Here is an 18333-nt window from a genome sequence, read left to right as displayed (position 1 = left end):
AAGAGGAGGAAGAGGCGGTCTTTTCCAACCCCCACTCCCCTTGGATAATAAAACTGTAGCCCACTGGATCTTGGGGGCAGAGCCTCCTGCCTGCCCGCTTGCGTCTCTCACAAGCATTCTATCTCTCTCTTTTTTTTTTTTAGGGCCACACCCTGGGCATATAGAAGTTCCCAGGCTAGGGGTCAAACAGGAGCTACAGCTGCCGGCCTACGCCAGAGCCACAGCAATGGGTGATCCAAGCCCCATCTGCCACCTACACCACAGCTCATGGCAATGCTGAATCCTTAACCCACTGTGTGAGGGCAGGGATCGAACCTGCATCCTCATGGATACTAGCTGGATTGCTTCCGCTGAGCCACAACGGGAACTCGCTGGGTATCTATTTAACTCATTTTTTTGGAGTTCCCTGACGGCCCAGCAGTTAAAGATCTCCAGTGGGTCAAGCTGTGGCGCGTGTTCTATCCCTGGATTGGGAACTTCTACATGGCATAGGAGCAGGGAAAAAAATCCCCTTTTCATTTCAGTGTTGATGGCACTGAGTACCAATAGCATTCCCAAGGGATGTTTTGCCTTTCCCCATCTGCTAGATGAAGAGACTGAGGCCAGGAGGACTCACCTGCTGGCGCATCATTTGTATGTGGCAGGGCTGGGGGTCCACCCCAGGTGTGTCTGGCTATGCTGCCTCCTCCTTGTGAGTCAGCTTCTCCTGAGAGGCTGAGCATGAATCAGCCTTCTGGAGCTGTGGCCTGGACTCTGGACCTGCAACAGGTTGACAGGTGTGTCAGGAACCGCACCCCGAGTGGCCCAGCCTCACCTGAGTGTTGTGACCTTGGGCAGGTCACACCTTCTCGCTGGGCTGTGGGGTTTCCCCTCCTGCGGAGAGCCGATGAGAGGATGAGGGATCAGGAATCGAATCGGCAGCCTCATGGATATTAGTTGGGTTCATTACCGCTGAGCCACAACGGGAACTCCCAAATCTCCCAGTTTAAATATTTCAGCTACTAAATATTTGTAAAGCCTGTACAAAGCCGATGAAACACACCTATGGGTTAGAGTCAAACCACATCAGTTGGGCAAGCTGTACCTCACCCTTGGCGGGGAGGGCTGTACCCCTCAGGAGGAGCGAGAGGAGGGCAGCTAGAGGCAGAGTTTGGCAGCAGAAGGCCTGGGCACCAGATCCCTCCTTTTGTGCCTCAGTCTCCGCATCCATATGATGGGTGTTGGCCATTATAGCTGCATCAGTTCATAGGAAAGAGGCCCCTCCCGGACGCCCCACCTTTGCCCAGGCTGGGTCCAACTCACGGGGAGGATCCGGGCTGGGCTCTTTGCTTGGCTCCAGGCTGAGTCAGTCTTGACACATGTGGCAGTGATATTCACATGCCACCTGCCTGTCAGAAACCAAACACAGAGACTGGCCCCCTGCGAGGACACCCACCGAGGCTGAGGCTGGCAGAAGCACCGTTTCTAGGCAGGCCTCCAACACGGTCCTGTCCAGGTGGGAGGCTGGCCCCCAATGGCCTTGTTATCTCCTCTGGCTGTTTTTAGCGCCTGCTCCGCACCCAGGGGCCCTCCCGGCTGCTGCAGTCTAGTTTTTCTTAGAGGAATCATCCCTCCTCCTCGCAGGGTGAGGGAGGGATCCCCACTCTGGCTTGAGTGATAAAGCTGTGGCCCCGGACTGGTCCAAGAGCGGAACACATTCCTCTGATCACAGCGATTGGTTGACGGAGAGCACGTGACCCAAATGGACCAATGAGAGTCTGTCTAGGGACTCTGGCCGTCATCACTGCCATTATTTCCCAGATAGCAAGATGAAAACCTGAGGCTCTGGGAAGGTCACCCCAGGGAGGAAGCGCGCCTAATGACGACACCAACCCAGGAAAGGCTAAGCAGGGGGTGGAGAAGGATTTTAGCTGGGGTCTGAGTACGTGAATCCAGCAATTGATTTTTTTTTTTTTGTCTTTTTTTTTTTTCCATTTTCTTGGGCCGCTCCTGCGGCATATAGAGGGTCCCAGGCTAGGGGTCGAATCGAAGCTGTAGCCACCAGCCTACGCCAGAGCCACAGCCACGCGGGATCCGAGCCGCGTCTGCAACCTACACCACAGCTCACGGCAACGCCGGATCCTTAACCCACCGAGCAAGGCCAGGGATGGAACCCGCAACCTCATGGTTCCTGGTCGGATTCGTTAACCCCTGAGCCACGACGGGAACTCCGAATCCAGCAATTTCTGAAGCAGATCCCTCTTAGATATATCAGCTATAGCACCTGCCCATCTCCGATTGGGGGATGTCATTTTAAGCGGGTGTTTGGCCTTAGCCGCTGAAAGCGTCCTAGTGTTTTTCTCACCCTGAGGGTCTCCAGTTTAGATTCCAGGGCAAAATAGCTTCAGCGTGTTGGCCTAGATTAGATGTTTCTCAAGCTATAACCAGAGATTTCGCTTTAAGATCCCCGGTGCTATTAACACACAGTTCTGAGCCCCACCTCAGACCAACCAAAACTGATAGTGGCGGGGTGGGGACGTGCGGATTTTCAACAGGCTCTCACGTGATTCTGTTTAAACCTCAAGGTCCAGAACACGGTGACCTCTGCCCCTCCTCCTTTCCACCTTCCTCCCTGATGTTGGAACCACGTGATTCCGCCCATCTGGCCACCGCTGATTGGACGAGCAGATGCGACCTGGTACAAACCCGGCCAATTGGCTTTCTCTGCTCCCTAATTTAGAATTGGAGACCCGCTCAGTCTTTAAGGCTGTTTGAACTTTCTTCCACCTCATTCACCAAGAAATAGAAAAGGTTAATCAGGGAGTTCCTGTTGTGGCACAGCAGAAACTAATCCGACTAGTATCCATGAGGATGTGGGTTCGATCCCTGGCCTTGCTCAGTGGGTTAAGGATCCGGTGTTGCCGTGAGCTGTGGTGTCGGTCACAGACGCGGCTCAGATCCTGTGTTGTTACGGCTCTGGCTGTGGTGTAGGATGGCAGCTGTAGCTCTGATTCAATCCGGAGCCTGGGAACTTGCATATGCCGCGGGTGCAGCCCTTAAAAAAACAAAAAACAAAAAGCAAGAAAAGGTTACTCAGCACAAGGAGAGGAAGGAAGGAACACGGGAGGGGAGGCAGGACTGAGAGCGTCCAGCATAAGGGACCACAGTTCGGGAAGGTTCCCAGCCAGACCCCCCTGCACAGGTCCCCCTTGCCCGTGCCTGCGTGCTAATTTTATAGACCCTTCCACTATTTGCGGTAACTAACCCGAGTGACTTCTGCGGCTTCTAACCCAGAGATGTGATTTATTTCTCCAAGTCTCAGTCTCATCTGTAAAGTGACCAGCGCTGTGATTCACGACACCGTCCCCCGCTCCCCGCTCTCCCCCACCCCCAACTCCATGCTGTGGGTCCTTACAGAGGAGCCCCGGCTTAAACCACTCATTCTGGCAGGAGAGGTCTTGGTGACCTGAGGTACAGGTGGCAGAAGAATTTTGCTACAACAGTGTTTGTTATCCTTTGATGGCCATTGGAATTCCCCGGAATCTTTTTAAAATTTTTTTATTTTTATTTTTTTTCCCCAGAATCCCTTCTCTTTTTTTTAATGATTTTTATTTTTTTCCATAATAGCTGGTTTACAGTGTTCAATCAATTTTCTACTGTACAGCATGGTGACCCAGTTATACATGTATACATTCATTGTTTTCACATTACCATGCTCCATCATAAGTGACTAGACATAGTTTCCAGTGTCCCAGAATCTGTTTAGAATGCAGATTCCTGGACCTGACACATGGAAGCTGTGATCAATGGGTGGGTCTGGTGGAGCTCAGTTATCTGTATTTTTTTTCCACACTTATTTTTTTATTTCTTTATTTCTTTTTTTTTTTTTTTTTATCTTTTTGCCTTTTCTTGAGCCTCTCCCACGGCATATGGAGGTTCCCAGGCTAGGGGTCGAATCGGAGCTGTAGCCACCAGCCTACACCAGAGCCACAGCAACGCCAGATCCGAGCTGAGTCTGCAACCTACACCACAGCTCACGGCAACTCCGGGTCCTTAACCCACTGAGCAAGGCCAGGGAACGAACCCGCCACCTCAGGGTTCCTAGTCGGATTTGTTAACCACTGCGCCACGACGGGAACTCCCACCCTTTTATTGAGGTATAATCTACATGTAATAAACTCCATGTACTTTGAACAATTTGATGAGCACGTAAGTACGTCTGTGAAACTGTAACCACAACTAAGACAGGGAGGATTGTCACCAAGGTCTCCATCACCAGCAAGTTTCTTTTCTTTTCTTTTTTTTTTTAGAATTTATTTATTTATTTATTTTTATCTTTTTGCCATTTCTTGGGCCGCTCCTGCGGCATATGAAGCTTCCCAGGCTAGGGGTCAAATCGGAGCTGTAGCTGCCGGCCTACGCCAGAGCCACAGCAACACAAGATCCGAGCTGCGTCTGCAACCTACACCACAGCTCACGGCAATGCCAGATCCTTAGCCCACTGAGCAATGGCAGGTTCCTAGTCAGATTTGTTAACCACTGCGCCACGACGGGAACTCCACCAGCAAGTTTCTTGATGTGACTTTCTCATCATCTCTCATCTCCCAAGGCAACAGCAATAAAAACAAAAATAAACCCATGGGACCTAATCAAACATAAAAGCTTTTGCACAGTGAAGGAAACCATTAAAAACAAAAACAAAAGACAGTTTACGGAATGGGAGAAAATAATTTCAAAGGATGCAGCTGACAAGGGCTTAATCTCTAAAATATACAAACAACTTATACAACTCAACAACAGCAAAAAACAACAACCCAGTGGAAAAACAGGCAGAAGATCTGAGTAGATATTTCTCAGACATACAGGTGGCCAACAGGCACATGAAAAAATGCTCAACATCCTTAATTATTAGAGAAATGCAAATCAAACTACCATGAGGTATCACTCACACCAGTCAGAATGGCTATCATTAACAGGTCAACAAATGGCAAATACCGGAGAGGGTTTGGAGAAAAGGGAACCCTCCTACACTGTTGGTGGGACTATAAACTGGTACAACCACTATGGAAAACAGTATGGAGACACCTCAGAAAACTAAATGTAGAAACTACCATATGACCCAGCAATCCCATTCCTGGGCATATATCTGGACGAAACTTTCATTGAAAAAGATACGTGCACCCCTATGTTCATTGCAACAGTATTCATAATAGCCAAGACATGGAAACAACCTAAATGTCCGTTGGAAGATGAGTGGATTAAGAAGATGTAGTTCATACACACAATGGAATACTACTTAGCCATAAAAAAGAACAAAATAATGCCATTGGCAGCAACATGGATGGAACTAGACACTCTCATCTTAAGTGAAGTAAGTCAGAAAGAGAAAGACAAATACCATATGATATCACATACGTGGAATCTAATATATGGCACAAATAAACCTTTCTACAAAAAGGAAACAAACTCTTGGACTTGGATAACAGACTTGTGGCTGCTGGGGGAGATGGGAAAGGAGTGAAATGGACTGGGAGTCTGGGGTTAATAGATGCAAACTCTTGCATTTGGAGTGGATCAGAATGAGATCCTGCTGTACAGCCCAGGGAACTATACTTAGCCACTTGTGATGAAACATGATGGAGGATAATGTGAGAAAAAGAATATGTGTGTGTGTGTGTGTGTGTGTGTATGATTGGGTTACTTGCTGTACAGCAGAAATTGACAGAACAATGTAAATCATCAATAATAGAACAAAATAAAATAAAAAATATGCAATCATCTCTCTTTCCAAGCAATCATGGATCTCCTTTCTTGTTTGTTTGTTTGTTTGTCTTTTGTCTTTTTAGGGCTGCACCCTCGGCATATGGAGGTTCCCAGGCCAGGGGCTGAATTGGAGCTATTGCTGCCGGCCTACACCACAGCCACAGCAACGCCAGATCTGAGCCATGTCTGCGACCCACACCACAGCCACAGCAACACAGGATCTGAGACGTGTCTGCGATCTACACTACAGCTCACGGCAATGCCGGATCCTTAACCCACTAAGCGAGGCCAGGGATGGAACCCGAAGCCTCATGGTTCCTAGTTGGATTCGTTTCCGCTGTACCACTACGGGAACTCCGGATCTCCTTTCTGTCATTATAGAGGGGTTGCATTTCTGAGGATTTTACCTAAATGAAATCATGCGGCATGTACTTACGATTCCTTTTTCTGGATTTTTTTTTTCTCTCAGTCTAATTATTTTGAGATGACTTATGTTGAAGTGTTTACCAATAGATCACTCTTTTATTGCTAAGTAAAATACACCATAATTTATCTATTCAATCATATATAGATGGATATTGTAGTTGTTCCAATATTTAGCTATCACAGATCAAACTGCAGTGATCTATTATGGACAAGTCTTTGTACCTGCACTTACATTCTCTTGAATAAATACTGAAGAGTGGATCATACAGTTGGTGCATGCTTAATGCTTTAAGAAACTGCCCAAACGGTTTTCAGAGTGGTTGCACTGTTTTACGTTCCCCACAGAGGTGTGTAAGAGTTCTGGTGGCTCCACCTTCTTGCCAACATTTGGTGGGTTTTTTGTTGTTATCATTTTTTGTTTTTGTCTTTTTAGGGCCACACCCTCAGCATATGGAGGTTCCCAGGCTAGGGGTTGAATCCGAGTGGTAGCTACTGCCCTACACCACAGCCACAGCAACACCAGATCTGAGCTGTATCTACAACCTACACCACAGCTCACTGCTACGCCGGATCCTTAACCCACTGAGCAAGGCCAGGGATCAAACCTGTGTCCACATGGATACTAATCAGATTTGTTTCTGCTGAACCATGATGGGAATTCCATGGGGAGGTTTTAATTTCAACCATTCGGTAGGCGTGAAGTGTATCTCATTGCGGTGTTTTGGGATTTGGGGGTTTTTCTTTTTTGGCTGCACCCATGGCATGCGGAAGTTCCCAGGCCAGGGATAAAAATCTGAGCCACAGCAGTAACCAGAGCCACAGCAATGACAATGCCGAGTCTTTAACCACTTGGCCGCCAATGAACGCCCTCACTGTGGTTTGTTTTTCAATTTTTTAATTAAAGTATAGCTGCTTTATAGTGTGGTGCCAATTTCTGCTCTACAACAAAGTGACCCAGTCATACGCATCCTCGTTGTGGTTTTAATTTTCATTTCCCTAGGACTAATGGTGTGGCTACCAGCCATCTATAGATCTTTTTTTTTTTTTTTTTTTTTTTTTTTTTGTCTTTTTTGTCTTTTCAGGGCCACACCTGCGGCATATGGAAGTTCCCAGGCTAGGGGTCTAATCGGAGCTGTAGCCACCGGCCTACACCACAGCCACAGCAATGCAGGATCCGAGCCGTGTCTGCGGCCTACACCACAGCTCACGGCAACGCTGGATCCTTAACCCACTGATCGAGGCCAGGGATCAAACCTGCAACCTCATGGTTCCTAGTCGGATTCGTTTCCGCTGCGCCACGACGGGAACGCCTAAAGATCTTTCTTTAATGAGGTGTCTATTTGATTTAAATTGTCCTCTTATTCATGCCTATTTAGGGTTCTTTATATATCTAGATAGGCTTTTTGCCAGATATATTATTGCAAAGGTTTTCTCCCAGTCTGCGTATGCATTTTCATGTGTGTAAAAATGCCCCAGATTGCTTTCACACACACTGAGTCTGAGAACCTCTCTTCAATGACAAACAATGCAAATTCAAACAGCAGCAAGAAGGAGTTCCCATTATGCTCAGCGGTAACAAACCCGACTAGTATCCATGAGGACATGTGTTGGATCCCTGGCCTCACTCAGTGGGTTAAGGATCTGGCATTGCCATGAGTTGAGGTGTAGCTTGAAGACCCAGCTCAGCTCTGATCTTGCATTGCCATGGCTGTGGCGTAGGCTGGCATCTGCACCTCCTATTTGACCCTTAGCCTGGGAGACTCCTTATGCTACGGGTGTGGCCTTAAAAAAAAAAAAAAAAAAAAAAAAAAAGTGGACATTGGTGCAAAACCCTAGAAGGACGATTTGCTGATAGTTCATCAAAACCTTTAAATGCAGGTTTCTTTGACTCAGCGGTTTCCTTTGACTCGGTGAGTTCTAGTCTAAGAATATTTCTGGAAAAAATAAACAATAGCATTTAAGTAGTCTGCCCCAGGATCTTTGGTCTCGGGATTGTGCTGACGGGAGGGGGCTGCAGACATGCCTGGCTGGCCAGCCCTGGATCTTGGTTCTGTGCCCTGTGTGCTCCGAGCCCTGGATGGAAGCCTAGAGGGACGGGGAGGTCAGCAGAGGCTGGAACCTGACCGGTTCCCAGCAGGGTGGTGCGAGGAGAGTGCGGGGCAGGTCTCACCCGACTGCATCGGGGTCTGGGTCCACCCTGAGCCTGGCCTGGCCTGGGAGTCAGGTTCTAACCAGCCACCACCAGTGCAGACTCGGAACAGGGGACACTTGGCTGACACGGCTACCTGGGACCTACAAAGGACAGCCATTTGCTCTCCAAACACCAGTAGTTTCTTTGCAACGGAGGGAGGTGGGGCCTTGGCTGGAGCCTGGAGACCTGGGCTCTAGATTAGCCCTGTCCCAATGTGCCCTGTAGCCCCAGGCTCCTCGGCTGGACAGTGAACAGGTGGATCAGGTAGTTAGCCTCCTCTGGCCCCTCCAGCGAAGATTCAAAGCTTGGGTGTTTGAACCAGCCAGACCTGAGTTCCAGTTCCAGCTCCATCAGTGGGACTCGGCGTGGTATTTAGGCTCTTTGTACTGTACTTCAGTTTCTATCTCAAATTAAAACCCTGCAGGAGTTCCCGTTGTGACTCAGTGGGTTAAGAACCTGACGAGTATCCAAGAGGATGTGAGTTGGATCCCTGGCCTTGATCAGTGCATTAAGGATCCAGCGTTGCCGAGAGCTGTGGTGTAGCTCACATGTGTGGCTCGGCTCTGGCGTTGCTGTGGCTGTGGTGCTACAGCTCCAATTCAACTCCTAGCCTGGAACCTTCCATAGCCCCGAGTGTGGCCTTAAAAAGACAAAAAAAAAAAAAAAAAAAAAGACATGACACCATAAAACTCCTAGAAGAGAACATAAGGAAAACATTCTCTGACGTAAACCATATAAAAGTTTTCTTAGGTCAGTCTCCCAAGGCAATAGAAATAAAAACAAAAATAAACAAATGAGACCTAGGCAAATTTTCAGGCTTTTGCACAGCAAAGGAAACTATTTTAAAAAAAGAAAAAGTAAAAGGGAGTTGCCGTCGTGGTGCAGCGGAAACGAATCCGACAAGGAACCATGAGGAGGCGGGTTCGATCCCTGGCCTCACTCAGTGGGTTAGGGATCCGGCGTTGCCGTGAGCTGTGGTGTAGGTCGCAGACGTGGCTCGGATCCCGCGTTGCTGTGGCTCTGGCGTAGGCCGGCAGCTACAGCTCCGATTGGACCCCTAGCCTGGGAACCTCCATATGCCGCGGGAGCGGCCCAAGAAATGGCAAAAAAAAAAAAAAAAGACAAAAAAAATAAAACTAGAATAAAATAAAAATAAAAAAATAGTAGTGTATTCAATAAGTATAAGAATAAAATAAAATATCTAAGTGATAAGAAGGTGTTGCGTTCTATTTTACTTGATAGTGCTGGAGACCGTTGTAGGGCGCAGAGCTGGGGGCGGCCACAGGAGGGCGCTCTGTTCACGGGCGCCTTTCCAGCCTAGAATGAGGAATCCAGGCCGGGAGAACCCGCGTGGTGTGTTGTTCTCCATGTGTCCTGTAGGTGGGGCTAGACAACCACAGTCAGGCGCAGCCCTGGGCACAGCACTAGGCGTCCCAGGCCGGAGGCTGGGGATGGGTGAGGCTGGAGGGCTACCTCAGGAGTGTCCAGTCCTGGAGGGGAGCGGGCTCTTCCGCCGCCCCAGGGAGAAGCCATGACCAGTTCTACCAGCCCGTCAAGCCCAGAGGCGGTGCTGGGTGTGGAGAGAGCTTAGGACCGAAGTCAGAGGCCCTGCCCTGCCTGGGCAGCTGTGTGCTTCTGACTCCCCTTCCTTTTCTCGCCTCGGTCGCCCTCTCATGCCGGGAGAGTGTGAGAGCCTGTCAAACCTGACCCCTGACAATAAAGGTCTGAAGTGGCTGAAAGTCCTCTGCCAGCTGCCCAGAAGAGCCCTGGTTTCCTGTGAAGCCCCAATCCCTGAACAGCCCTCTCCTTGTCTGACCTTGTCACCTGCCCCTGAGGTCACAGTGCTTCCCTTATTCCCTGGATTGAGAAACAGAGGCCCATGGGAGTTAAATGACTTTCCCAAGGCTACAGTGAGTGGTTGGAGCCAGGTGTGAAAGGCAGATCTGTTTGCTCCTTCCACCTTCTCCATCTGACCTGCTGCAATTGAAGGGGATACGGTGCAGGGTGGGAGGGAATTTCCCACTGAAGAAACTGAGCTAAGAGAAATTCCTTGGTAAGAAGATGGATTACTCATACATGCCTAGGAGTTCCCGCTGTGGCACAGTGGGTTAAGAATCCAACTGTAGGAGTTCCTGCTGTGGCACGATGGGATTGGCAGTGTCTTGGGAGCACTGGGACACAGGTTTGATCCCTGGCCCAGCACAGTGGGCTAAGGATCTGGCGTTGCCATAGCTGCAGCTTAGGTTGCAACTGCGGCTTGGATCTGATCTCTGGCCTAGGAGCTCCGTATGCCGTGGGGGGGGGGCAATAAAAGAAAAAAAAGGCTGCAGCTGTAGCATGAATTAAGGATCTAGCGTTGCCGCAAAGCTGCAGTGTAGGTTGCAGATGTGGCTCGGATCTGGTGTTGCTGTGGCTGCGGCATAGGCCACAGCTGCAGCTCCGATTTGACCCCTAGTCCAGAAACTTCCATATGTTGCTGGCGTGGCCATAGAAGCACACTGATTTTCTTTTTTAGAAAGGACATAAAAAGCACAAACTATAAAAGAAAAACAATAAGTTAAACTCTTAACTTTTAAAATCTTTGCCTTTCAAAGGTTGTCATTAAGAGAATAAAGAGGCAAGCCGCAGACTGGGAGAAAAGTATTTGCCATATATACCTCTGACAAAGGACGTGTAACCAGGGAGTTACCGCTGTGGCACAGTGGGTTAAGGATCCAGAGGTGCCACAATTGTCAGAGGTCATGGCTGTGGCTTGGATTCGATCCCTGGCCAGGGAATGGCCACATGCTGCAGGTGCAGCTAATAAAGAAAACAACGAAAAAGGACTTGTATCCAAAATACACAAATCAAGTCTCCAATTCAGTAATAAGACAATCAGCTCAACTTTAAAATGGGCAAAATACTTGAAAAGCTACTTCACCAAAGAAAAAATATTTATATGCATCAATAGCCAATAAACATATGAAAAGATACTCAACATCATTGGTCATAAGAAAAGTACAAATTAAAACCACAATGAGGTCCCACTGTAGGACCGTTGGAATGGCTAATTTTTTGTTTCTTGTGACAGCCACACCTGCAGCATATGGAAGTCCCCTGAGCTGGGGCCAAGTAGGAGCTGCAGCTGCCGGCCTACGCCATAGACACAGCCACGACAATGCCAGATCTGAGCTGCATCTGTGCAGCTCACAGCAACATTGGATCCTTAACTCACTGAGCAAAGATAGGGACTGAACCCACATCCTCATGGATACTAGTTGGGTTCTTAACCCACTGAGCCACAACAGGAGCTCCAGAATGGCTAAATTTTATTTTATTTTTTTGTCTTTTTAGGGCTGCACCTGCAGCACATAGATGCTCCCAGGCTAGGGGTAGAATCTGGCGGCCTACACCACAGCCACAGTAACGCAGGATCCAAGCCCCATCTGTGACCTACACCACTGCCCATGGCAATGCTGGATCCTTAACCCACTGAGCGAGGCCAGGGATCAAACCTGTGTCTTCATGGATCCTCGTCAGATTCATTACCCCTGAGCCATGAAGGGAACTCCCGAGTGATTCCATTTATATAAAATCCCAGAAAATTCAAACTATAGTGACAGAAAGAAAATCCCTGTTTGCCCAGCAGGATGGGGTGTCCAGGTTGGTGGGAAGGACATGATTATAAAAGGGCCTGAGAGACTCATGGAGGTAACAGGATTGAGTCACTGCCTGGACTGTGGTGATGGTTTCTCGAATGTTCACATACTGGAACTCGTACACTTTATTATTATTAATATTATTATTATTTTTTGGCTGCACCCAAGGCCTTCAGATATTCCCAGGCCAGGGACCAAACCCGAGCCACACCAGTGACAACAGCCAAGTCCTTAAGCTCTAGACCACCGGGGAACTCTGAAACGTATACATTTTAAATATGAGCAATTTCTTGCTCATCAATTATATCTCAATAAAACTGTAATAAAAAATAATTATTACCATCAGGAAAGGAGTTCCCGTCATGACGCGGCGGAAATGAATCCGACTAGGAACCATGAGGTTGTGGGTTCGACCTCTGGCCCCGCTCAGTGGGTTAAGGATCCGGCGTTGCCGAGAGCTGTGGTGTAGGTCACAGACGCAGCTCAGATCTGGCATTGCTGTGGCTGTGGTGCAGGCTGGCAGCTGCAGCTCTGAATGGACCCCTAGCCCGGGGACCTCCATGTGCCGTGGGTGCGGCCCTAAAAAAAAAAAAAAAAATCAGCAAAAACAGAGTTAAGGCAGTGCTCAGCTATGAATACTATTTACAGAAGAAACATCAGGTAAACACTGAAGAGTGATTTTTTTTTTTTTTTTTAAATTGAGGTATTCCGTGCAGGCAGTGTGTTGCCTGAAGAAGTGTGCAAATCTGAAGTGTGTGACTAGTGATTCGACCTCAGATTGCAACGTTACTTCCACAGTGGGTGACAGAGGACAGGAAACAGGAAATGGGGAGGGGGTGCCGGGGAGCTAAATCCTCCCTGATCATAACAGGTAGTGGGGAAGGTAAACAGAGGAGCAGATAGCAGATAATGGCTGGTACCAAGTCTCAAAAGATAGCATATGTGTTTATTGCTTAGAAGTAGGAGACGTGTCCATGCCAGGAAAAAACCAGCTCAAAGACTCCAACGTGGTTGCTTCTGGGGGGAGGGGTGGCGTGGGGAGAAGGGGGAGGGGCAGGCAGGAAACCACTGTGTGTTGTTACCCTTCTAGCACGCGGTGGGTTTGTTCTCCATGCCAGACCCTATTGCGACAATGCTCAGATGCTCATGCGGTCACGTTTGAACACCTTGAAAATCAAGATGCCTCTTTTTACGGTCAGTGGTGCCCCGGACGCCCATGGCTGGCAATGTTTTTTTCCTTTTGCTTTTTGGCTGCACTTGCAGCATATGGAAGTTCCAGGGCTGCCACAGCAGCAACCAGAACCGTGGTTCGGTTATATTTATGACTGCATCGCTTTGCTGTACACTTGAAATGAACACAACATCGTAAGTCAAGTACATGTCAATTAAAAAAAAAAATCCATATGGGAAGAGAAGAGATAAAACTGTCGCTGTATGCAGACAACATGATACTATACATAGAAAACCCTCAGGACTCAACACCCTGCCCCCCCCCAAAAAAAGTCCGGGCTCTCTGACTCCAAAGTATGTTCTCTCCGTTTTGATTATTTGAAAGAGCGCCATCTATGATCCTTTCAATTATAAGGCTCAGAGAGAGACAGGGGTTTGCTCAAAATCACACAGCAAGACTGAGACCAAGTTGGGCCTGGACCAGGGCCTTTATCCCCCAGTCCAGTGGCTTTCTCTGGAATGTCCTCTCTCCCTGATGGTTACCCCAATACTCAGACAACCACTGAGAGCTCGGACGGCAGCTTCATTTAGGAGCCAAGTGGAAGGAACACTTATGGGGCCCAGGCAGAGCCCTAGGAGGTCAGCTCTGGGGGGACAGGGCAGGGCCTGGTATCAACAGCAGCGAGTGTCTGGATGAGCAAGCAGCTGGGCCAGGCTGCCCTCAGGACAGGACCCCACAGGAGGAGCCTGGGGACACCAGTGTGGGGGGACATTGAGGGTGGAGACCAGAGGCTTGTCTGAGAGCTGTACTCTTTTTTCAAAATATTTTTTGCGTTTTAGGGTCACGCCCACCGCATATGGAAGTTTCCAGGCTTGGGGTCAAGTCGGAGCTGCAGCTTCCATATCTGCAACCTATCCCAGCAATGCGGGATCCTTAACCCACTGAGCGAGGCCAGGGTTCAAACCCGAGTCCTCATGGACACTATGTCAGGTTCTTAACCCGCCGAGCCACAGTGGGAACTCCCAGAAGTTGTATTCTTTTCACGTAGGACTGGGGCTGCTCTTTCAGGTAGACTGGGGCTTAAGGTCTGGGGCAAAGGACTGTGGGTGGTTATCACTGCGGGAGGGGTAAACAAGCCAAGCCGTCCTTTGGCTTTGCCTCATCTTTTGGCAAAGAAAAAAAAAAAAATTGCTCCCACCTCCCAACACTGAATAGAGCTCTCGTCACCATTTATTGAGCATCTCCCCAGCCCTTCTAACAGAGGCCCAGAGAAGTCAAGCCAGGTACCTGCCATCACACAGCCAGGGGGCTGTCTGAGCCCAGAGGCTGTGCTCTAACCCTCCGCAGCACCGCCTCTCCCACGGTGTTGACATGTATCTTAAAGGGAAACTTACATCCTCTTTCCGGTTCTGCCTCAAGATATGACTTTTCGATGATAGCGTCTCGGGAGCTCATCTCTCGTGTGAAACCCTGCCTCCTCTTTCCTTCCTCTCTCCTCTGGCCTTTGCAGGGCTGCTGCAGCCCCCGCCCCAACAGCGCATATGGCCCTGGCCCCACCTGTGGCTTTTGCAGTATTTTCATACCTGTGTCTCTGCTTCCCTCTCCTCTTCTGTCAAATGGGAGGAAGAATAAAACTGACCGCACAGGGCTCTTTGGAGCCTGGAGGAGCTGATGCGTGTTCTGTGCGGGGCCCTGCACCTGGCGGAACCCTGAGAGGAGGGTCTGGAGGTCAAGGGACCTGAGCGTGATTCCCCCCCTCCCCGGGGGGGTGTGTGTGTGTCACTGACCAGCTGGGCAGCCAGAGGCAAGTCTCCACCTCTCTGAGCCTCAGTTTCCTGGTCAGAATGATGCAGGGGGCGGGGTGGTCTTGCCCCACCTGTCATTTACCTCCAGCAGGTCCAGGGGTGAGACGGATGTTACTGTGGTTCATGGCCACTTTCACTGCCCAGCTCCATTGACCCTCCCCTCCCATCTAAAGAACCCATCTAGGAGTTCCTGTTGTGGCTCAGTGGTAATGAACCTGACTAGTATCCATGAGGATGCAGGTTTGATCCCCGGCCTCCGTCACTGGGTTAAGTATCCAGCATTGCTGTGAGCTGCGGCATAGATTGCAGATGAGGCTTGGGTCTGGCGTTGCTGTGGCTGTGGTGTAGGCCGGCAGCTGCAGCTCCAGTTTGAACCCTAGCCTGGGAACTTCCATATGCCGCGAGAGTGGCCCAAAAAACAACAATGACATAAAGAACCTACCCAGAAACCTCAACCCAAGACCTCTCTGTTCCCGAGGGTGCTGAGAATCCTTATGGGACCGAGCCGAGCGACCCCCGGGATTATCGAATTCTTCATCTGCCCCAGGGGGCACAGGGACTGCAGTGGGAGAACTCCGTTAGCTGATGTGTGTAAATTGCCCAGGGGAGCTTATCCATGAAAAACCTCCCTTCCGCAGGTGTGTGAAGGGAAGCGAGCGAGGGTGTTCATGGCAGCAGCATTTGGGACGGAGAAAAGGGGAGATCTCGACATTCCATCAGTAAGTGCCTGCGGTGGCAGCAACGCAGGATCCGAGCCATGTCTGCAACCTACACCACAGCTCATGGCAACGCTGAATCCTTAGCCCACTGAGCAAGGCCAGGGATCGAACCGCAACCTCATGGTTCCTAGTCGAATTCGTGAACCACTGAGCCACGACGGGAACTCCTGCCATGGTGGTCTTATAACCGCTTCTGGGATTAGGGCATGAAAGGCTGAGGCTTGGCCTCTCTTTATTACTCCCTCTGGGACAAGCAGCTGTCACATCATGGGGACACTCAGATGGCCTTTGGGGAGGCTGACGTCTCCAGTCACAGCCACTGAGAGACCAACACCTGCCACAATCACAAGAGTGGCCCTGGAAGCCACTTCTCCAGCCCTAGCCACAGCTTGACTACAACCCATGAGAGACCCAGGATCAGAACCACCCAGCCGAGTCACCCTCGGATTCCTGACCACAGGACCTCTGGGATAATAAATATTTGTTTTTCTAACTTGTGAGTTTTGGGGGAGTTTGTTATACAGCAGTAAACAGCTGATACACTTCCCATTAAATCCGTTTTAGGAGTTCCTATTGTGGCTCAGTGAGTTAAAAACTCGACATAGTGTTGGTGAGGATGCAGGTTCCATCCCTGGCCTCGCTCAGTGGGTTAAGGATCCGGCTCGGATCCTGCATTTCTGTGGCTGTGGCGCAGGCCGGCAGCTACAGCTCCGATTGGACCCCTAGCCTGGGAACCTCCATATTCCATGGGTGCAGCCCTAAAAAGACAAAAAAAAAAAAAAAAAAAAGAATGAAGTAAATCCCCCTGTCCAAACATGGAAAGCTATCCAGGGTATGCTGCTAAGTGAAAGGAAATCTTACAGAACAGCATGTATCGTGTGATGCTTTTTGTATAAAAATATGCTGTCATTGCATATCGGAAAGATCTGGAGGAATTTCACCCAAACTATTAATAGTGATTCGCTCATTGCAGAGGCAGGGAGGGTGCGCAGGAGACCTTCGCTCCTTATTTCTGTCATGTGGAGCTTTTTACGCTCGGTCTCAGTTTGGTAAGCTGGCGGAAAAATACAAGCATTTTTTTTTAAGGATGTGTCTAAAGTGATCCTGGTGGAAAAACAGAATAAACAGGCTTCAGGAACGGACAACACTTGAGGTCTCGGTGTTGAGCCGGTTAGGAGTTCAGGTCTCAGTCTGGGCACAGAGGGACGGGTGGGAAGGGCTTTGAGTTGAGGAGTCGTCAGGGGAGCTGGCGGCTGATGGAGGCTCTGCTGTTGCCACGTGTGGTTCCCAGGTGGCCCTGGGCACAGACCTCCAACTGGCAGATGGGGAAAGAGAGGGTAGAGGAGGAAGTGGGTCAGGTCTGGAAATGATGCTTCTTCGCTTCTGCCCACATCCTTTTAGCCAGAGCTCAGTCATCCTCTGGCCGTGGCTCCTACTGCCTAACCTCTTGCCTTTTGGTCTTCTTCTTCTTCTTCTTTTTTTTTTTTGGTCTTTTTAGGGCCACACCCTCTGCATATGGAATGTCCCAGGCTAGGGGTCCAGTTGGAGCTGCAGCTGCCAGCCTACACCACAGCCCCAGCCACACCAGATCGGAGCCGCATCTGTGAGCTACACCAGAGCTCATGGAAATGCTGGGTCCTTAACCCACTGAGCCAGGCCAGGGATCGAACCCCCATCCTCCTGAATACGAGTCGGGTTCGTTACTATTGGGCCACAATGGGAACTCTACGACTGTCCGCTCTTTTCACACTGTCGTATCCGAGAACCTCGGCCACGGGAATATCAGGGCTGAGCCCTCCTGCGGCCGAGGTTACCCGTCACCCAGAGGAAGGAAGTGCTTATGCAGCACATTCTAGAACTTTAACTCTGCTGAGGGAGGCCCAGCCTGTTCGGTGCGGTCTGGTCCATCCGTCAGGAACACGGCCTTCTGACCTGGTGTCCCCGCCTGCCTCCCCCTCCCAGAGGCCGGGCTCCTCACCTAGGGCGGGGCTGTTAGAAGATGAACCCGGGGTCAGGGAGCCCCAGGAATTGTTTGCAAACTGCCATGTGCATCCGCGTGTATCTGCAAGCTGGCAGCACCGACTCGCCAAGGTCAAGGAGCAGGTGGCTGCTGTTCCCTGTGTCCTGCCTGCACGCCCTGTGCAGCTCCCAGCTACTCTCTGAGGAGGCCCAGATGGACAAACCAAGGCTCAGAGAGGGGACATCACTCACCCAAGGTCACACAGCATCTAGGGCATAAGGCTGAGAAGAGAGTGCACGCAGGTCTGCTGACCCCAAACCTAGTGTTCCTCATCCTTGCTCTGCTTCATTCATTCCTTCATTCATTCATCCCCTACTGTGCGCCAGGCTCCGTGTCAAGGATAGAGCAGTGAGCAAAACCCCAAAATGCCAAGTCCTGGCTCTCAAGGAGTTGGAGTTCAGGGATGGTAGGAGATGGATAATAATAAAAATAATACCAACAACAAATAGAGGGTATCAGACAGTAGAGTATTCCTATGAAGACTTTTGAAAGCCAACATGGCATAAGGCAAAGACGCAATTACTTTAGGACACAGCTTGTACAAAATAAGCCAAGACAGGTATTCGCCGGTAGTTCGGGGGTTAAGGATCAGGTGTTGTCACTGCTGTGGCTCTGGTTACT

The 18333-nt window shown here is 49.8% G+C and overlaps 2 protein-coding genes across 7 annotated transcripts in view; both read right to left on the bottom strand.

Moving 5' to 3' along the window:
• SLC25A25 (solute carrier family 25 member 25) overlaps positions 1 to 1666 on the bottom strand; it is a 60839-nt gene extending 59173 nt beyond the window's left edge. For all 6 annotated transcript variants that reach the window (XM_084960416.1, XM_084960627.1, XM_084960692.1 and 3 more), the window contains exons 1-2: positions 1436 to 1666; positions 617 to 759 (exon numbers count right to left, since the gene is read on the bottom strand). The gene's annotated coding sequence lies outside the window, so the exon portion shown is untranslated. The remainder of the gene's footprint in view (positions 1 to 616; positions 760 to 1435) is intronic.
• Positions 1 to 18333, bottom strand: part of STXBP1 (syntaxin binding protein 1) — a 775650-nt gene that overhangs the window by 374721 nt on the left and 382596 nt on the right. The window lies entirely within an intron of this gene.

This window comes from Sus scrofa, chromosome 1 (genome assembly GCF_054392235.1).
Source record: "Sus scrofa isolate SSC_HxYL_T2T_F1_AM1 chromosome 1, Sscrofa_HxYL_maternal_Yorkshire_Landrace_v2.0, whole genome shotgun sequence".
NCBI classification, from domain to species: Eukaryota; Metazoa; Chordata; class Mammalia; order Artiodactyla; family Suidae; genus Sus; species Sus scrofa.
Note: the sequence above shows the minus strand (reverse complement) of the source record. Positions and strands in the feature narration are given on the sequence as shown.